We start from the raw sequence: 16826 nt of genomic DNA on the forward strand, positions 1-16826 counted from the left end.
AGAAAACAAGGAAAGTTATCAGGGACAAAGAAGGGAATTACATAATAATTAAGGGGCCACTTATCCAAGAAGACATCAATCCTTAATGTGTATGTGCCTAACAAATGAGAGGCAAAACCTGATAGAACCGCAAGGAGAGATATGTGAATCCTCCAGCACAGTTAAAGACTTCAACAACCCTCTATCAGAAATGGACAGATCCAGGGGCGCCTGGGTGGCGCAGTCGGTTAAGCGTCCGACTTCAGCCAGGTCATGATCTCGCGGTCCGGGAGGTCGGGCCCCACGTCAGGCTCTGGGCTGATGGCTCGGAGCCTGGAGCCTGTTTCCGATTCTGTGTCTCCCTCTCTCTCTGCCCCTCCCCCGTTCATGCTCTGTCTCTCTCTGTCCCAAAAATAAATAAACGTTGAAAAAAAAAATTTTTAAAAAAAGAAATGGACAGATCCAGCAGGCAGAAAATCAGTAAGGACTTAGTTGAACTCAACAGCACCATCAATCAATTGGATATAATGGACATTTATAGACTACTTCATCCAACAACAGCAAAATACACATTTTTCCTGAGTTCACATGGAACACTCACCGACATAGACGACATTCTGGGCCATAAAATACACCTTGACAAATCTAAAAGAATATAAGTCATGCAATGCCGGCTCTCAGACCACAGGATTAAACTAGAAATCAATAACAGAAAGGTAACTGGAAAATCCTAAAACCTGTGGAGATTAAACAACATACTTCGAAATAATATGTTTTTCCAAAAAAAAAATAAATAAATAAACCAAAAACAAAACCCAGACACAAAGTTAAAAGATAAACAATAAATTAGAAAAATATTTACAAAATGTATAACAAAGGGTTAATATCTTTAATATATAAAGAGCAGTTACAAATTAATAAGGAGAAAAGGCAAACACGTCAAAGGCAAAATGGGCAGAGGAAATGGACACTTGACAAAAGAAGGTATCAAATGGCTTATGCACCTGTCAAAATGTTTCAGCTCATGGGTATAAAGGGAATTCAAATAAAAATAACTTGACAAATGTGAAAATAAATGACAACTAATGCTGGAAAACATGTGATAAAGCTTTTGGGGCGCCCTCCCGATTGCAGGTAGGAGTGTGTATGGCACGGCATTGCTGGGCATCCGCTTGGCAATATGTATTAAAAACTTAAAAATTGTGTACACTCAATGACTCAGATATTCCATTTAAAAGAAATTTATCTGAAGGAAATCAGGAGTACATGCAAAAATTGATATATACATATATGACAGCAGGATACATATATATGTATATGTACATGTATATATATAGCACAAATATATAACATCAAAAGAAAGGAAATTAGATATCTGAAGGAAAGATGGGGTAACTATACTGTGATCAGCTGTAAAATAAAATACGCTTCAGTCATTTAAGATCCATTTGATCTCATTTATTATCAGATTGAATATCAGATTGTTTCCCCTCACTGCAAAGTGAGGGCAGGGACTCTTTAACTGATGTCCCCTTAGAAACTGCCATGTACTCTTCTAAATGTTTGCTGATTGGCTTAGTAAAAAATATATTTTCAAATAATATAATAGCATGTGAAGCGCCCACAATTTAAAAGGAAAATAAAATCAAGATTAAAAAATTTATGGAGGGCGTGATGTAAAAACAAACAAAAAAAAAAGATGAAAAGGAAACACATCAAAATGTTTATACAGATTCTCTCTGGATGATGAGATTGAAGGTGATTTGATTTTTCCCCTTGGACATTTTACAGTTTCCAGCTTCGCCACAATGATTGTGTGTTAACTCCATAATTAGAAAAATTTCAATAAATAGTAAAGACGTGAAAGACGAGTAATAGCGTCTTTTGTCAAAATCGCGACGTGTCCCCCCTGATCTTTTCGAAACCATTCATTCAACGTGAGCTCTGCGGGCCAACCGAACCCAAAACTTATTTGACATACAGAATCTTCTGCCTTGCCTGACTGCTATGTCAGAATCTGAACGTCACCAAGATACTCAGCTAACATACGCACTGGTGCTTGAGAAGCACTGTTTCTGGGCCCTCTCAGCTGAGGGCCCTCACTGAAACCTCCCTGCCGTTTCATTACTGCATTCGCTTGGCTAATTACTACCGAGAGGTAGCATTTGGCATTCTGTGCCAGGAGGTTAATAAGATTTCAAGTGCCTTTCTGGCATTGAAATAACTTTCACGCGTCTTTAGTAGTTAGGATGTGAATGATTCAGAAATACCTGTGTGAAACTTGCCATTAGATTGGCCTCTGTCTTAGCCCTTGCTGCCAGCCGATTTACCCTCTGAGTCAGCAGCCGCTCTGAGCACTCACTGCTCTCTTTCCCTCACCTCATTGTCTCCATTTACTCACCCCTGCACTCACTGCCTAATTCAGCTTTGGTTCACCTGCTCAGTCACGCTCATCTACATGCTTCCGTTCAAAACGGGAAAATACGCTGTCACTTCTGAGATTGCCCCAGCCAAGATTTGAAGTGTATTGATCGCACCTGGGTAGAGATTTCTTTCCTTCGTTCCCTGAACATTTCCGAGGGGACTGATTGAGATGATCCGTGACCTTCAAGCCCCCTCGGCGAAATGGCAGGGATGGCAGGAGCGGGGGAGGCGTCATCTAGAAATTCCATGCAGTAACCCGACGGGATGATACTTGCCTTTGAGTAGACATGAGAATGAAAGAGCGACGGTGGCCTCAGGAAAGCCAGGAAGGATTTGGAGAGGAGGCGGCATCCTTCTGTGACCCCCAACCCCACCCAGATGAGGTCACTGCCATAACAGATACATCCTCCGGAAGTGCATATGACACTCTTTACTTGTCATCTTTCTTGGTAGACCGATAGCTCAGTGATGGCTCCAAAGTGGGTGCTTACGCCATATTTGTTGAATGAAGGGATATGATCTGAATCTTGGAGGGAGGGTTGAGCTGGGCCTTGGGGCCAGGTAGACGTGCTCAGGGGGCAGAGGAGATACAAGGCAAGAGGGAGAAAACATAGCTGGCTATAACTATCGTTAGCATGCCTTCCCCAAACCATGTCTCGGTCGATCAGGGAGACATCTCCACTCTGAAGCCGACTTTTGTGGATCTACCCTGGGTGGAGGCTACGGAGGTTAAAGCCTTCTGGCCGATCAGCTGTGGCAGACCGAAAGGTGACCCGCCAGCCACAAGCGCGTGTCAGAAGGTGGTCCCCTCTTTCAGAGTGGGCTGAAGTCTGCCCACGACGCCCCCTGTCGCTTTGCTTATGGCTGCCCCCTTCAAAGCAGAGTGCAAATGTGCTCCGGATGAGCAGGCAGCACAGTGCAGGGTCTGGGCACCTAGAACTTTCCGAAAAGAAAGCAGAGCTGGAGGGCTGCCAAGGCAGTAAGCTGTCTGCTGCACGACCAGGAAAAGAAAAGCTGAGCTTCTGCCTCCAGCTCCTCCCCACCAATTTCTCGATATCCTTCGGCACTTGAACAGGCTGCTGTTGCTTTGGGGGAGAGTGACGTGCACAGTGACATTTGTCTTAATACCTTCCTGACGACTGCCTTCTGTTTACCAACCCATAGTACGAAAGTGGAATCTGTTCCAGAAAACTTAAAGTACATGCGTGCTAAGGGCAAAGAACGCGCCAGATGGGTCCTACGGCTGCTGGAAAGGGACCTATCACAGGGCCCCTGGTCTCATCAACCATTTGCCCTGTTATTGGGGGCACTGGGCAGGCGTGATGGGACCGTCCAGGCCAAGAGGAGGCTCTCCCGGTGAGTGAGTACTGTGGCGCCAGAGCCACAAGCTGGAGGTGAGCGGGCTGAAGGGGAGCCTGCGGGATCCTAAATTGCTGGTTTCAGAACCCTGCTCCCTCATGGAGGCAGCCACCCCCCGCGACCATGCCACCCTGCTTCGGGCTCACGGGGCTTTGCCAGGCATGAACTCCAAGTCACCCAAGAGAAATCACACCCTCAGCTTCGGGAGGGGGTCACTGCCTCTGCACGCTCCGGCAGGAGGGTAGGAAAAGGACACCCGGGTTGTAGGAATCTGTGTGCTGAGCCCGAGGACACTGCACAGCTGTTTGCCTCAGTCCCAAACCAGCTTCGTTCAAACCTCTAGCGAAAGCGGTTCCATGTTTTCAAGGTAAACATGCCGGCAAAGTCTGACCGGCACCCGGATGTACGGAAACCACGGTAGGGAGCAAGAGCTTTCTCCCTTATTCTTCACCCAGAGCATAGACTACATTTTCTTGCTTCTCTTCAGTACACCTGAGCGCTTATACTGTTCAACTATTTGGGGGGCATGCCTCCAAGAACTGGGTCCTGGACCGCAGGGAGCTGAACAGAAAAGCTCCCTTTTATAGCAAAAGTTTTACGTGCTCCTGAACGTTTTTACGCACTTGCGGGCTCCTCGGAAAGACACAAGCCGTCCTGTGAGGTGCCCGGGATCCACGTTGTGTTCTTTTGATGTACGTGGAACAAAGAGAGCTGTGATGGACCCGGGACTCCAGATTCTGGTGCCTCCCCCCTGCACCACAGAGGACTTGTCTTCACCCCTTCATCAGAGGCCTGGAAGGGTGCTGCCTTCTGAAGAAGGTGCAGACAGCATGGTTTGGCAAATTCACTTCCTTCTACATCTGGGACTCACATCGCAAGCTTTTTGTGGGATCTCGGGTGCAGTATCTTTCTTCGTTTGGTTTAAATATAATCTTCAGTAGGCAAAAGAGGAATGCTTAGAAAGCACCCAACTTGCTGATGTCAAGGGGAAAGAGATCTAATTTCTATAGCATATAATTCCGCTTTTATACCACTCATATTTGTTTATTCAGCTGCCATTGTCCTAATTCTCATCTGCATACCGCCTAAAATAATTAATCTTTGGGTCTGCAGTAGCTTCCCCTTTGGTAATCTTGCCAACATATTCCTGGAAGAATCCTATTTCACTGGCTTGCAGTGGAGGATGGCAAGGCTCTGAACAGAGCTCAATACAAAAGTAACGTCTGCGTTCTAGGGAAGGTTTTTTTTGACAGGGGCTGTTGTTCCTAATTTGCACAAAAGCCCCCAGTGGGATAATAGTGTCTCTGGGAGGAGAACTCTGGCCCATGCTTTATAGATATTATTCCTTGTCTCTGAGCGTGGGGTTTTGAGGAGAGAAAGCCCGTTCTCTCTGCAAATCCCAGCCCCTTTTAATCGTTAAAATATTATAACAAACAGGGGCGCCTGGGTGGCTCAGTTGGTTAGGCAACCGACTTTGGCTCAGGTCACGATCTTGCAGATTGTGAGTTCGAGCCCCGTGTCGGGCTCTGTGCTGACAGCTCAGAGCCTGGAGCCTGCTTCGGATTCTGTGTTTCCCCCTGTCTCTACTCCTCCCCTGCTCACGCTCTGTGTCTCTCTGTCTCTCAATAATAAATAAACGTTAAAAAAATTAAAAAAAATATATTATAACAAACATTCTAAACAGTTTTGGAAAAACTGCCACAGATATTCTTGCATATTCTGTTGCTTCTATCCATATGTAATTTGCATGTTATATCAGAATATAGTCACAATTTTTATGCTACCTTTTTTGGCTGACCATTATACCGTAAGCACCTCACGTTTTCTATGGGTTTTTGATTTTCATAATTATGATTTTGATGCTACATAATTTCCACTGAAGGTAGGAATGACAATGAATTTAACTACTCCTCTCTTGTCGGACTTCAGCGTTGCTTGCGGTGTTTGCCTTACACCTCTGTAAGCATCAGTGGATCTATAACTTATTCTTCTTTTGTATTTGAATAAATTCCCAGGAGTGGGGTAAAGCATAACTAGTTTCATGGCCTTTCATGTGTGTTACCACGTTGATTTCTTAACGGGTAGTAAAGGTTTACATGCCGTGGGTTCTTTGTGATTGAATAACGCACAAGCCGAGGCAGGGATGAGATTCAAAATGTATCAGCTAGTTGAAGCACTGGTACTGACTGACCTAAACTGAAACCAACTGGTCGGCCTGCCTGGGCACACTGCCCGAATATTGGCCCTACTTGAGGCTAGCTTAGTTACCTCCAAGGTATCCTTCTCATGGGTTCTCTTTTCTGTCAGCCTGTGTCTAGTTCTCTAGTTCTTTTCGGCTCTTTTAGCAAGGTAGTGATCATAACGGCAATAGCTGATACTTTGTCGAGTATTTACTCTGTAGTCACACGAATTAGCCCAGTTAACGCTTGGAACAACCCCGACGCCGTGAGTTTCGTTCCATTTTCCAGACATGAACCCTAAGGCTTGGGAGGTTAAGTTACTGGCCGGGGCACACAGAAATGAAACAGGACGCGGCTGAGATTCAAACCCAGTCTGGCTGGCTGGCTCCAAAGTTCTCAGCCAGGAGGCTGCCCAACCTGTAGGGTGTTGGGGTGGCTGGGTGGCAAAGCAGAAGAGAGAGAGAAGTTGAAATCATGGGGGGACTGAAGGTGGGTTATTTCCGTTTCCTCTTTGCTCTTTTGTTTCCTGCCTCCTTAAACTATTTGATTAGCTTCTCCTGGTGTCATATTTATTTGCAGCTGTTAAACATTAGAAGACTTCAGAGGGGGGATTTATTTAAAGCATAGTTATTAAAATGTCTATTTTGATTTAAGGATTTCTTCTGCTTTGTATTACTCAGTTGTCTCATCTCGCTTTAATCTATAGTCATTTCTAATAAAGAATGTTCAGAACCTACCAGCCAAAGCCCTTTAAGTGATTCTTGCCAAGTCTCATTTAAACATATTATCTCTCAGCCGAATTATCACTCAGCCATATCCCTGTCCTTTTATCATTTATAAACTTGGCAATGTGTCCATTCAGGTCCATTACAAAGTCATTTATGTATTTCGAGACTATGTCTTCCTTACAGTATCCCATGTTCTCTTGACTGGAAGAGATCCCTGATAATTTTTAATTTTTCCCTATAATGTGCGATTGTTTTCAGTTAAATTCCCATGAGTTGGGCTAGATATCAACCTTTGAAGCAGGGATGGATGATAGATGTCTTGAAGGAGTTAAGGAAAAGCTCCGTTTCCTGTTGCAAACTTCATAGATCTTGGGAAAAAATTAGAAACTGGAACATGAGGGTGGCATCTCCTGGGTGTTCTCTTCAAGAGCCTTGAGCCAGGACAGGGAACTGTATGTGTGTGGTAGGGGCAGAGCTTGCTGGTAAATGAGAAACAGGTAGAGTAGGCAAATTCCCTTAGTTTGAGTTCCCCCAAAGCAGAGGCCGAAACAAGGAATTGAGTGAAGGCAGCGTATTTGGGAGGTGATCCTAGGAGGCAGGAGTGAGAAGGCGGGAAGAGCAGGGGAAGAAGGACGAGTTAAGATAAGGGTATGTGCCCCAGGCCACTGACACAGGCCTTGAACTGACGTATACTCTGAGAAGTATATAGAATGCCTTTTAGAACCTTCCACCTGAAAGGAAGCTGGAGCATTTGTATGACTCCAGTCTCCTATTGGTTGAGGGTTGCCCCGGTGTCTAATACCTCCAGCCTGCACTCCCCGTGAGCCTGTCTGTAGGCCAAGAGGACTCCTTTGGTACTGGAGAAGTAGCTCCAGGCGAGTGAGCTTCTGGGAACTGTCCACCACAGTCACAACTGAAATCAGAGGTGAGTCAAAGGCAAGTAACACAGGCATCTGAGCTTTCCACCACATACCCACAAAGTGAGATTTAAGTGTCTGATTTCAAAATATAACTGGAGCTTTAGCCCTTCTCCCCACCTTCACCATGACTTCATCTTAACTGGCTATATGCGCAATGACCCTTTCTCCAACGTGGTCACGTTCTGAGATCCTGGGGGTTGGGACTTCGCCATAAGAATTTTCAGGAGACGCCGAGACCAATTAAAAGCGCATCTATGAAACTATTGCTACATTCTCGTAAGGGGTTACAAAGTGTAAGATTCTGTGTTTGTCACAAATGATCACATCTTACAGCATCTAGTAACCTATTCGTTGCACCACACGGCAAGATCTTAGCTTGGCACAGATTAGACAGTTTGGGGGAACGATGCTAACAGAGCTTGTCCAGGGACTCTTTAAAGCAAGCGCTCTGTTGGGTTCTAAATCTGTCCTCGGTAATTGATTGCTTTAGCTCAGCTAACAGAGAAAAATCCATTCTGTAAAGAGTTACTAGATACATGGGGTTTGTCCAGGCCACCTTCGTCTCTCACTTGAACCTCCGTAAAGCCTCCCGACTGGTCTTCCTGCTTCCTTACTTGTCTTCTTACATTCTTTTTGCCTTATGCGCCCCTGAAAGCACATCATCTCGTTCTTCTGGGAAAATTCTTCCGCTGGCTTCCTATTACCCTAAGAATGTCTGGTCCATGGCTCCTCAAGCTTCATTCTGAACGACTGTTCCACTTGCTCTCTGTGCTCCAGCCACACAGACCTTCTTATCCTCAACAGTGATTGTCCCTCCTTCCTTTCTTTCAGCCTAGCGTGATCTTCCTTCTGATTTTCACTTGGCCCATGGCCTCAGTGCTGTCTCCTCAGTGTGGACTTCCCTTAAAACTCTTCCTAAATCAAAATCTCATACTAACTATTCTTTTTTTTTTTTTTTTTTAATGTTTCTTTATTTTTGAGAGAGAGAGCACAAACAGGGGAGGAGCAGAGGGCGGGGGGACAGAGGATCTGAAGTAGGCTCTATGCTTACGGCAGAGATCCTGATGCGGGGCTCCAACCTACGAACCATGAGACCATGACCTGAGCTCGAAGTCGGACACTTAACTGACTGAGCCACCCAGGCACCCTTCTAGCTATTCGTAGTGATATTTCTTTGTCTTCATAGCACTTCTCACCACCTGAAATGAGCTCGTATGTTTACAAGAATAAAATTCCACAAAAATTCAACACTCTATCTCCAGTATCAAGAATATTCCCTGGTGTATTATAGGTTCTCAATAAAGATTTGCTTAATGGGTGAATAAACAAGTGACTCCAGAAGCATGACGTCTCCTCTAAATTCTCCCCGCAGATGCTCTCAGTAATGTGATCACCCCAGTGATACAGGAGGGCACTACTTCTGTGCATACGTCATCATTTATATCAATGCGGTGAGAATGTATTAAGAGCCCCTACGAGAACAGATAGCCTGAGGTGGGCAGGAAGTGGGTGGTACTTCCTGCCCAGGAATGTGGGCAGGCAGGGAAGCATGGGCAGAGGGCCAAGCTTCAACCACTTACCAACCCATGGTCTGTTTCAAACCTGGCCCACTGGGTAGATTGTGTGAGAGCCAGGGCTGATACTGGCAAATCGATGCTTCTTGCCTCTTTTCTAACTCTTTCCTCTCTCCCACCCCCTCAGGAAATGACAAAGAAGGAGAAGCTAGACCATCTGGGGCCGTGGGAAGGTCTGGCAGAGAGAAAGTACTTGACAGCGAAAGTACTTGGGAGGCCTGACTTCATCTCCTCGTATCCAGGGACTGACTGAAACAACACAGACAAGGGCCATTTATGGAAGTGAGTATAACATTGCAAGAATGTGCTTTTGGGAATTTTGACCAAAAAAAATCTGCATTTTGAAGGGGATAGGGGATTTTTGTTAGGACACAGAGTCTCTCTTTGTTCCCCCGCTTCTTTGCCCACCTGCACACCAGATGCTCCTCTTGCCAATACAAGGGGAAACTGGCATTTCCTCAAATAGTGCCCCAACATCCACATTTTTATGTTCAAAGCTTACCTGTCCCCCTTAAGGCTCTGTTCTTCTAATGTGCAGGCCAGCACCCTATTCTCCTACTCAGGTGACAATGTAACTGGAGCATTCTAGAAGCAACACCTCCAACTTCATCTTCTAGGTCAAAGAAGTGATTCTCAATATGGACTTCCAGGCTATTGGGAGGAAAGGATGGGCCACTGGGGAGGATAGTTTGTCACCTCCAAGACATTATGGTGTTGGCAGTTGTCTACTTTGAAGACAGGCCCTGAGACCTGACTCCCAAAGTCCAACCTGCCATTTGGTTAGTTGTGGGACCTTGGAGGTTTGTTCCATCTTCTGCAAAATGGGGATAAGCTGGACCTTCCTTACAGGGTTGGTGTGTTAAATGATAATAACTGGACCTTTCTCATAAGGTTAGGGTGAGCATCAAGTGGGTTTATGGGTGTGCAAGTGCTTAGAAAAATACCAGTGCACATTGAGCTTCAGAAATGAAGGCGATGATGATTCCGTGGAACTCACAAAGAGCCAACAATTCTCACCATTGGCTTTGCCTCTGCAGAAGTCACTTCCTTGGTTTCCCTATCTCCAGCAGTGCCTCCAAACTGTTTTGGGCATGGAATTCAAATTCCATCACTTTCCTAAAACATCCTGTGGCTTTTTGTTGACTAGAGAATGAATTCCCATGAATTCATGAATCCATGAAGGCCCTTTCTAATCTGTCTTCAGCTCTGCATTATAGGAAAAAATTCAAACTGGCTAAACACGTGGGGAATGTGTCATCTCCTGTATCTGAAAAGCCAAGGGGCAGATTGTTTTAGACATGACAGGATCCCGGTGTATAAATGTGTCGGCCTTTCTCCATGTCAGGCACTCTCCTCAGAGAGACCACGATTCCAGATTTTCCAGAAAATTCCAGATTTTCATTATTCTTTAGAGCTACTAATCTCATGGAAGGAGAATGTTCCTTTCCAAACTTCCAACAAAATTCCTAAGATTTCACCTTGGGACATTGGATAACTTGAGTTGTGTACCCAACTCTGAAGCAGTTGCTATATCCAGGGAGATAGAAGGCAGTGATTGGTCAAGTGATGATCACTCTGGCCCTGCCTTGACTCCAGGAGTAAGGTCAACTCCACTTGTTAGATACCGAGAGTAGATGGGTTCCCCCAAAGGAACCATTTACCACTAGGAAGAGAATAGAGAGTGGATATTGAGTAGGCAAAAGTAACAGATGTCCACCACAACCTACTCTTCTTGTGTCTCCTATCATTCTTTGAACACATGTTGCAATTTTCCATTTCCTGCCCTTGTACGTGATGTTTTCTTTGCTTGAAATGCCTGTCTCACACCTCTACCTATCAGAAGTTCAAAGTACATTTTAAATTATGCTTCCTTTCTGTAGCCTAGCCCTTGAAAATCATAATTTATTACCTGTATTATAGCTTTTAGCATCATCCAGCTTGTATTATATTACACTGTGTTCATGTCTTTCTTTTGTGGCTGCACCGTAAGCTTTTGAGGGGCGAAAGTCATGCCTCAAAACAGATTGCACACGTGCATATTATTTGGACACCGATGAGCATCCTCCCCCACGTAAAAAGCTTGGTGTCAACTCTAAAGTACCATAATAAAGATTAGGTGTTGTCATCACCATCGTTTGTCAGTACTATGTCTTCTACATTGCAATTTTCTAATAAATATTTGGTTGCATTACTAGAATACCTAATAGTTATCAGAAGTGATTTTTAGCAGTCTCAAAACTCTCCATATTCACTCCAACGCTTTCTAAGCCCAAGATGAACATTATTCAGGTGCAGAAATGTGCCTTCTTTCAAGATGCTTCAGGCATCTGGGCCAAGCAAACAGAATTATGATTTTGTTACGTGTCTGCGTTTAGATTAAATTCTTTGGCATCGCTTTGGTTGTACTCCTTAGCAGACTTTTGCATTTCAATACTCTGCCTTGTAGCTTATGCACCTCAATCACCCGCAAAGCTTCGAGTTTTTAAAGAGCTTTCCTAGGGCCAATGCGCGTATCTTTCCTTGCCCCTGGATGGTCTGACAGCCTATAAGGTTGCCTGGCACTAACAGGCACTGGTCCAGTGGTACCAAGGCCTGCAAGCTTGATCCAACTTGGGTGTCACTGGCTTCCCTCAGAGCCTGCAGCCCATTCACCAGCCTAGCGGGTGAGTGTTGGGTGTCGCTAGGCACAGGAAGCCTGATCCCTGGGCTACCACTCCTCCCTTGTCTCCCCTTCTTCCCCATCGTGTACACTCCTCTTCTTTCCTAAGAGATGCCCACAGTCTACCACCCTCTTGCTGCTCGGGGCCACATTTTGGGAGTGCCGTTTAAATCTCTGTCTTCTCATGATGCTTCCTCCTCATCTGTTCATAACAATTCCACTTTCTTTGCGGGGGAGTGGGGGGGGGTCAACAATCTTTTATTAAATTACTTATAGTTACTGGTCGTAACCAGCGAGTCATGGCTGTTAGTGACTTGATCACGTCAGTCCTCCCAGATCACAAATTGAATTCACGCTTTTAGTCAGACTGGCTAGAGACAACGCTCCATTCGGAGAAAAGACAAAAATGAGATGGATCGCTGTGGAAAAGGCTTGGAGATGGGCTGGCGTTGGACAGGACAGGGTGGGGTATGCATTTAGCAGCTCTGTTAAATGAGCATCTGTGATAAGAGTGAGCAAAAAATAGAGTACATCCATCAATACTAATATCAGAGCCTCACTGAAAACAGGGGTTGCTCAGTCCTCCTGGTAAGCTAATGCTACACCCTCATTTATATTTTAAGAGGTGAAAACCTAGGATCTGCTGACAAAAATCCAGTGGGGGACAACACTTTGGGCCAGCCTGACTTTCCAGCATCTTTTTTTGCTAGTCTTAATAGCTGCCACCAATCCCATCCAAACAGGCAATTTAAAGAGTTTCTAACTTCACGTACATACACAGGTCTGTCCATAACTGACTTATTCATCTGTAATGCGCAGTTACTGGTTTTTGAGCATTTCTGAGCATCTATGACGGACAATCACTGTTGGATGTTGAGGATACCAAGATGTAGCAAGTACCCTGGGAACAGCGAGGATGGAGCAGTGAGCCGCTACGCCTGGGGGTTGGTGCATCTGAGAGGAGTATTGAAGGAGGAGGGAGTTTGCCAGACACAGAACGGGAGCAACGATGCTTTCGAAAGTGTCATATGACTTCCCTTTTGGATTCTGAGAATATGCCCAGCATAAGAAGGCAAGCATAAAGTGTGCCGAATGGGCCTAACCTTGTAGTCCCCATACTTGATGCCCCCAGAAGTGGACTGCGAGCTCGAGGAAGTGGGGGAGGGCAGTGAGTGTATCTGGGACATGACACAGCAAGGAACAGTGTGGAGAGCCTGGAATCTGCAGAGGGAAACTAAGAAACAGTAATGGAGATTCGGCTTTTGTAAATAGAGTTTGGGGAACATTGGGGAGTAGATTATAAGGAACATAATTTAGGTCAAAACAATATGGAGGAGGATGTAAGTGAAGCAAAAGCCCTTAGACAGAGGGGTAAGGGAGATGGTCCTGGCTGATTTATCTTCAAAAAATTTTTTTAAACGTTTATTCTTTTTTAAGAGACAGAGAGAGACAGAGCACGAGTGGGGGAGGGCAGAGAGAGAGAGGGAGACACAGAATCCGAAGCAGGCTCCAGGCTCTGGGCTTGAACCCACAAACCGTGAGATCATGACCTGAGCTGAAGTCAGACGCTTAACCAACTGAGCCACCCAGACGCCTCCTGGTTGCTTTATCTTAATGAGAAAAAATATATTGGTTTCTACAAAGTGATATTAGTCAGTGGTACCCAGAGCCACAAAACCAAAAAATTCCAAATATTTAATTTTTTTTTAAAGTTTATTTATTTTTGAGACAGGGAGAGACAGAGCATGAACAGGGGAGGGTCAGAGAGAGGGAGACACAGAATCTGAAACAGGCTCCAGGCTCTGAGCTGTCAGCACAGAGCCCGACGCGGGGCTAGACCTCACGAACGGCGAGATCATGGCCTGAGCCGAAGTCGGACGCTTCACCGACTGAGCCACCCAGGCGCCCCATCCAAATATTTAACCATAAGAAGAACGTTAGGTAAAGTTTGATGTATCAATTCAATGGAATCTTATACAGCCGTTTGGAACTGAGTTCCTGTGTAGGAACATGGAAGCTGCTTACATTTAAGCAGCACAATACAAAATGATATCTCACTCTAAGTATCCTAGGAACCATACGATGCTATACAAAAATGAAAGTGGTTGTGTTGGTTGGTATCATTCTTTTTCCTTTTCACAATTTAAAAGGGAAAGATTATCTCAAAGTGATTTCTCCGAGGTTCTGTCGTTACAGAGAGTAATTGTAACCATCAATCGTTAAACACAGTCTATGTTCCAGAGAGGGTTCTGTTTCACGGATTATCGGGTTTAATCCTCATAGCAGCCCTACCAGGTGAGTATGATTATTTGCTAAAGGTCACGGAAATCTCTTGTCTAAGACCTCACAGTGAAACCCAGAACATACAGCCAGGCAGCTGAACTTCAGGATCCCTGCTTTTGACCACCAGGATATGCTGCTTCCCCTTAACGACAAGGTCATTTTGGCCTGAATGGCCCTGCTAGGTAAGAGGTGGCCTAAGGTCATTCTGAATTCCCGCTCAGGGCAAATGATGTTATAAAAGTCACCCATTAAGAAAGTACACGCATTTGGGGTCAGCGGGCATAGCACAAGCCTGCACATTAGAAAAGTTGGATTCTCTCTTTAGTTTAACCATGGAACAGCCCGGCTAATTTGGGAAATTTCTTCGAATCTCTGCCTACAAGCAATTATTTAATCTCTCGACATACTGCTGTAGTTCCTTTTATATACAAACCCCATGTATCTAGTAACTCTTTACAGAATGGATTTTTCTCTGTTAGCTGAGCTAAAGCAATCAATTACCGAGGACAGATTTAGAACCCAACAGAGCGCTTGCTTTAAAGAGTCCCTGGACAAGCTCTGTTAGCATCGTTCCCCCAAACTGTCTAATCTGTGCCAAGCTAAATTCTTGCCGTGTGGTGCAACGAATAGGTTACTAGATGCTGTAAGATGTGATCATTTGTGACAAACACAGAATCTTACACTTTGTAACCCCTTACGAGAATGTAGCAATAGTTTCATAGATGCGCTTTTAATTGGTCTCGGCGTCTCCTGAAAGTTCTTATGGCGAAGTCCCAACCCCCAGGATCTCAGAACGTGACCACGTTGGAGAAAGGGTCATTGCAAATATAGCCAGTTGAGATGGAGTCAGGCTGGAGTAGGGTGGGCCCCTCACGCGATACGCCTGGTGTCCTGATACAAAGGAGAAATCTGGGGACAGACCTGCGCACGTGGAGAGCGCTACGCGAACATGAAGACAGAGACCGGGGTGGTGCAGCGGAAGCCAAGGAACGCTGAGGACTGCCAGCAAGCCTCCAGAAGCTAAGAGGGAGGCTTGAACAGATTTCTCCTTCACAGCCCTCAGCAGCAAGGAACCAGCCCCTGCCCACAGCCTGATCTCGGACTTCTGGCCTCCAGAACTGTGAGACCATAGGTTTTGGTGGTTTAAGCCACTCACGTTGTGGCGCTGTGTTATGGCAGTCCTAGTCTCCAAAACTAGTCTCTGAAGACAGGTACATTATTATCCCCCCCCCCCCCCCCGTATAAGTAATAATCAACACTTAGTTCAAAAAAGGATCAAGCACTTTCTTTTTTTTTTCTTTCTTTCTTTTTCTTTTCTTTTCTTTTTTTTCCTTTTTAAATTTGCACCCAACTTAGCATGCAGTGCAATAATGATTTCAGGAGTAGAATCCAGTGATTCATCCCCTATGTGTGACACCCACTGCTCAGCCCAGCAAGTGTCCTCCTTAATGCCCATCACCCATTTAGCTCGTCCCCCCACAACCCCCCCAGCAACCCTCAGTTTGTTCTCTGTATTTAAGAGTCTCTTGTGTTTTGTCCCCCTCCCTGTTTTTCTATGCTTTTTGCTTCCCTTCCCTTATGTTCGTCTGTTTTGTATCTTAAATTCCACATATGAGTGACGTCATATGATATCTGTCATTCTCTGACTAATTTCACTTAGCCTAGTGCCCTCTAGTTCTATCCACATAGTCGCAAAAGGCAATATTTCATTCTTTTGGATCACCTCGCATGATCTCGCACTCCACGAGTTCGAGCCCCGCGTCGGGCTCTGGGCTGACAGCTCAGAGGGATTCTGTGTCTCCCTCTCTCTCTGTCCCAAAAATAAACATTAAAACACTTTTAAAAATTAAAAAAATAGTAAATACATAAACTTTAAAAAGATATAGGGGTGCCTAGGTGGCTCAGTTGGTTGAGCGTCTGACTCTTGATATCATCTCGGGTTGTGATTTCATGGTCATGGTATAGAGCCCGGCATTGGGTCCTTTTGCTGCGTGTGGAGCCTGCTTGGGATTCTCTCCCTCCCTCTTTCTGTGCCCTTGCCCTACTTGTGCTCTCTCTTTCTCTCTCTGTCTGTCAAAATAAATAAACTCAAAAAAAAAAGAAATTGATCTATTAAAAGATAAAAAAATAAATAATAAACATCAGACAACAAGTAGCATGTGGAGAACAATATTAGAAAAAACACTAATGTTAACATCACCCAGCTTAAGAAATGTAATATTATGGGGGCACCTGGCTGGCTCAGTCAGTGGAGTATCTGATTGTTGATCGATTGTTGAGTTTGAGCCCCATATTGGGTATGGAGATCACTTAAAAATAAAATCTAAAGAAAAAAGAAATTTAACATTATGGATACAGTTGAAACCTCATGTGTATCTTTCCTAATGACCTTTTCTTCTTTATAACTTCACCTGCTCCCCAGAAATAACTAACTACCATTACTATTCAGAATTTCTTATGTATCATTCTTATGCATATCTTTAGGCTTTTACTGTGTATGTAGGTATTCCTAAACAATATGGTGTGGTTTAATATGTCTTTAAACTTTTGGGGCGCCTGGGTGGCGCAGTCGGTTAAGCGTCCGACTTCAGCCAGGTCACGATCTCGCGGTCCATGAGTTCCAGCCCCGCGTCAGGCTCTGGGCTGATGGCTCAGAGCCTGGAGCCTGTTTCCGATTCTGTGTCTCCCTCTCTCTCTGCCCCTCCCCTGTTCATGCTCTG

General features: G+C 44.9%; 1 long non-coding RNA gene across 2 annotated transcripts in view; it reads left to right on the forward strand.

Annotated features, from left to right (window-relative positions):
- The first annotated feature begins 8641 nt into the window (after positions 1–8641).
- Positions 8642–16826, forward strand: part of LOC123386633 — a 57760-nt gene continuing 49575 nt past the window's right edge. The window contains exons 1-3 of one of the 2 annotated variants that reach the window (XR_006600843.1): positions 8642–9041; positions 9292–9446; positions 12605–13336. This is a non-coding gene — a long non-coding RNA (uncharacterized LOC123386633). Of the gene's footprint in view, positions 9042–9291; positions 9447–12604; positions 13337–16826 lie in introns of those variants that run through there. The other variant, XR_006600842.1, reaches the window with a different exon arrangement.

Source organism: Felis catus, chromosome B4 (assembly GCF_018350175.1).
Source record: "Felis catus isolate Fca126 chromosome B4, F.catus_Fca126_mat1.0, whole genome shotgun sequence".
NCBI lineage: Eukaryota > Metazoa > Chordata > Mammalia > Carnivora > Felidae > Felis > Felis catus.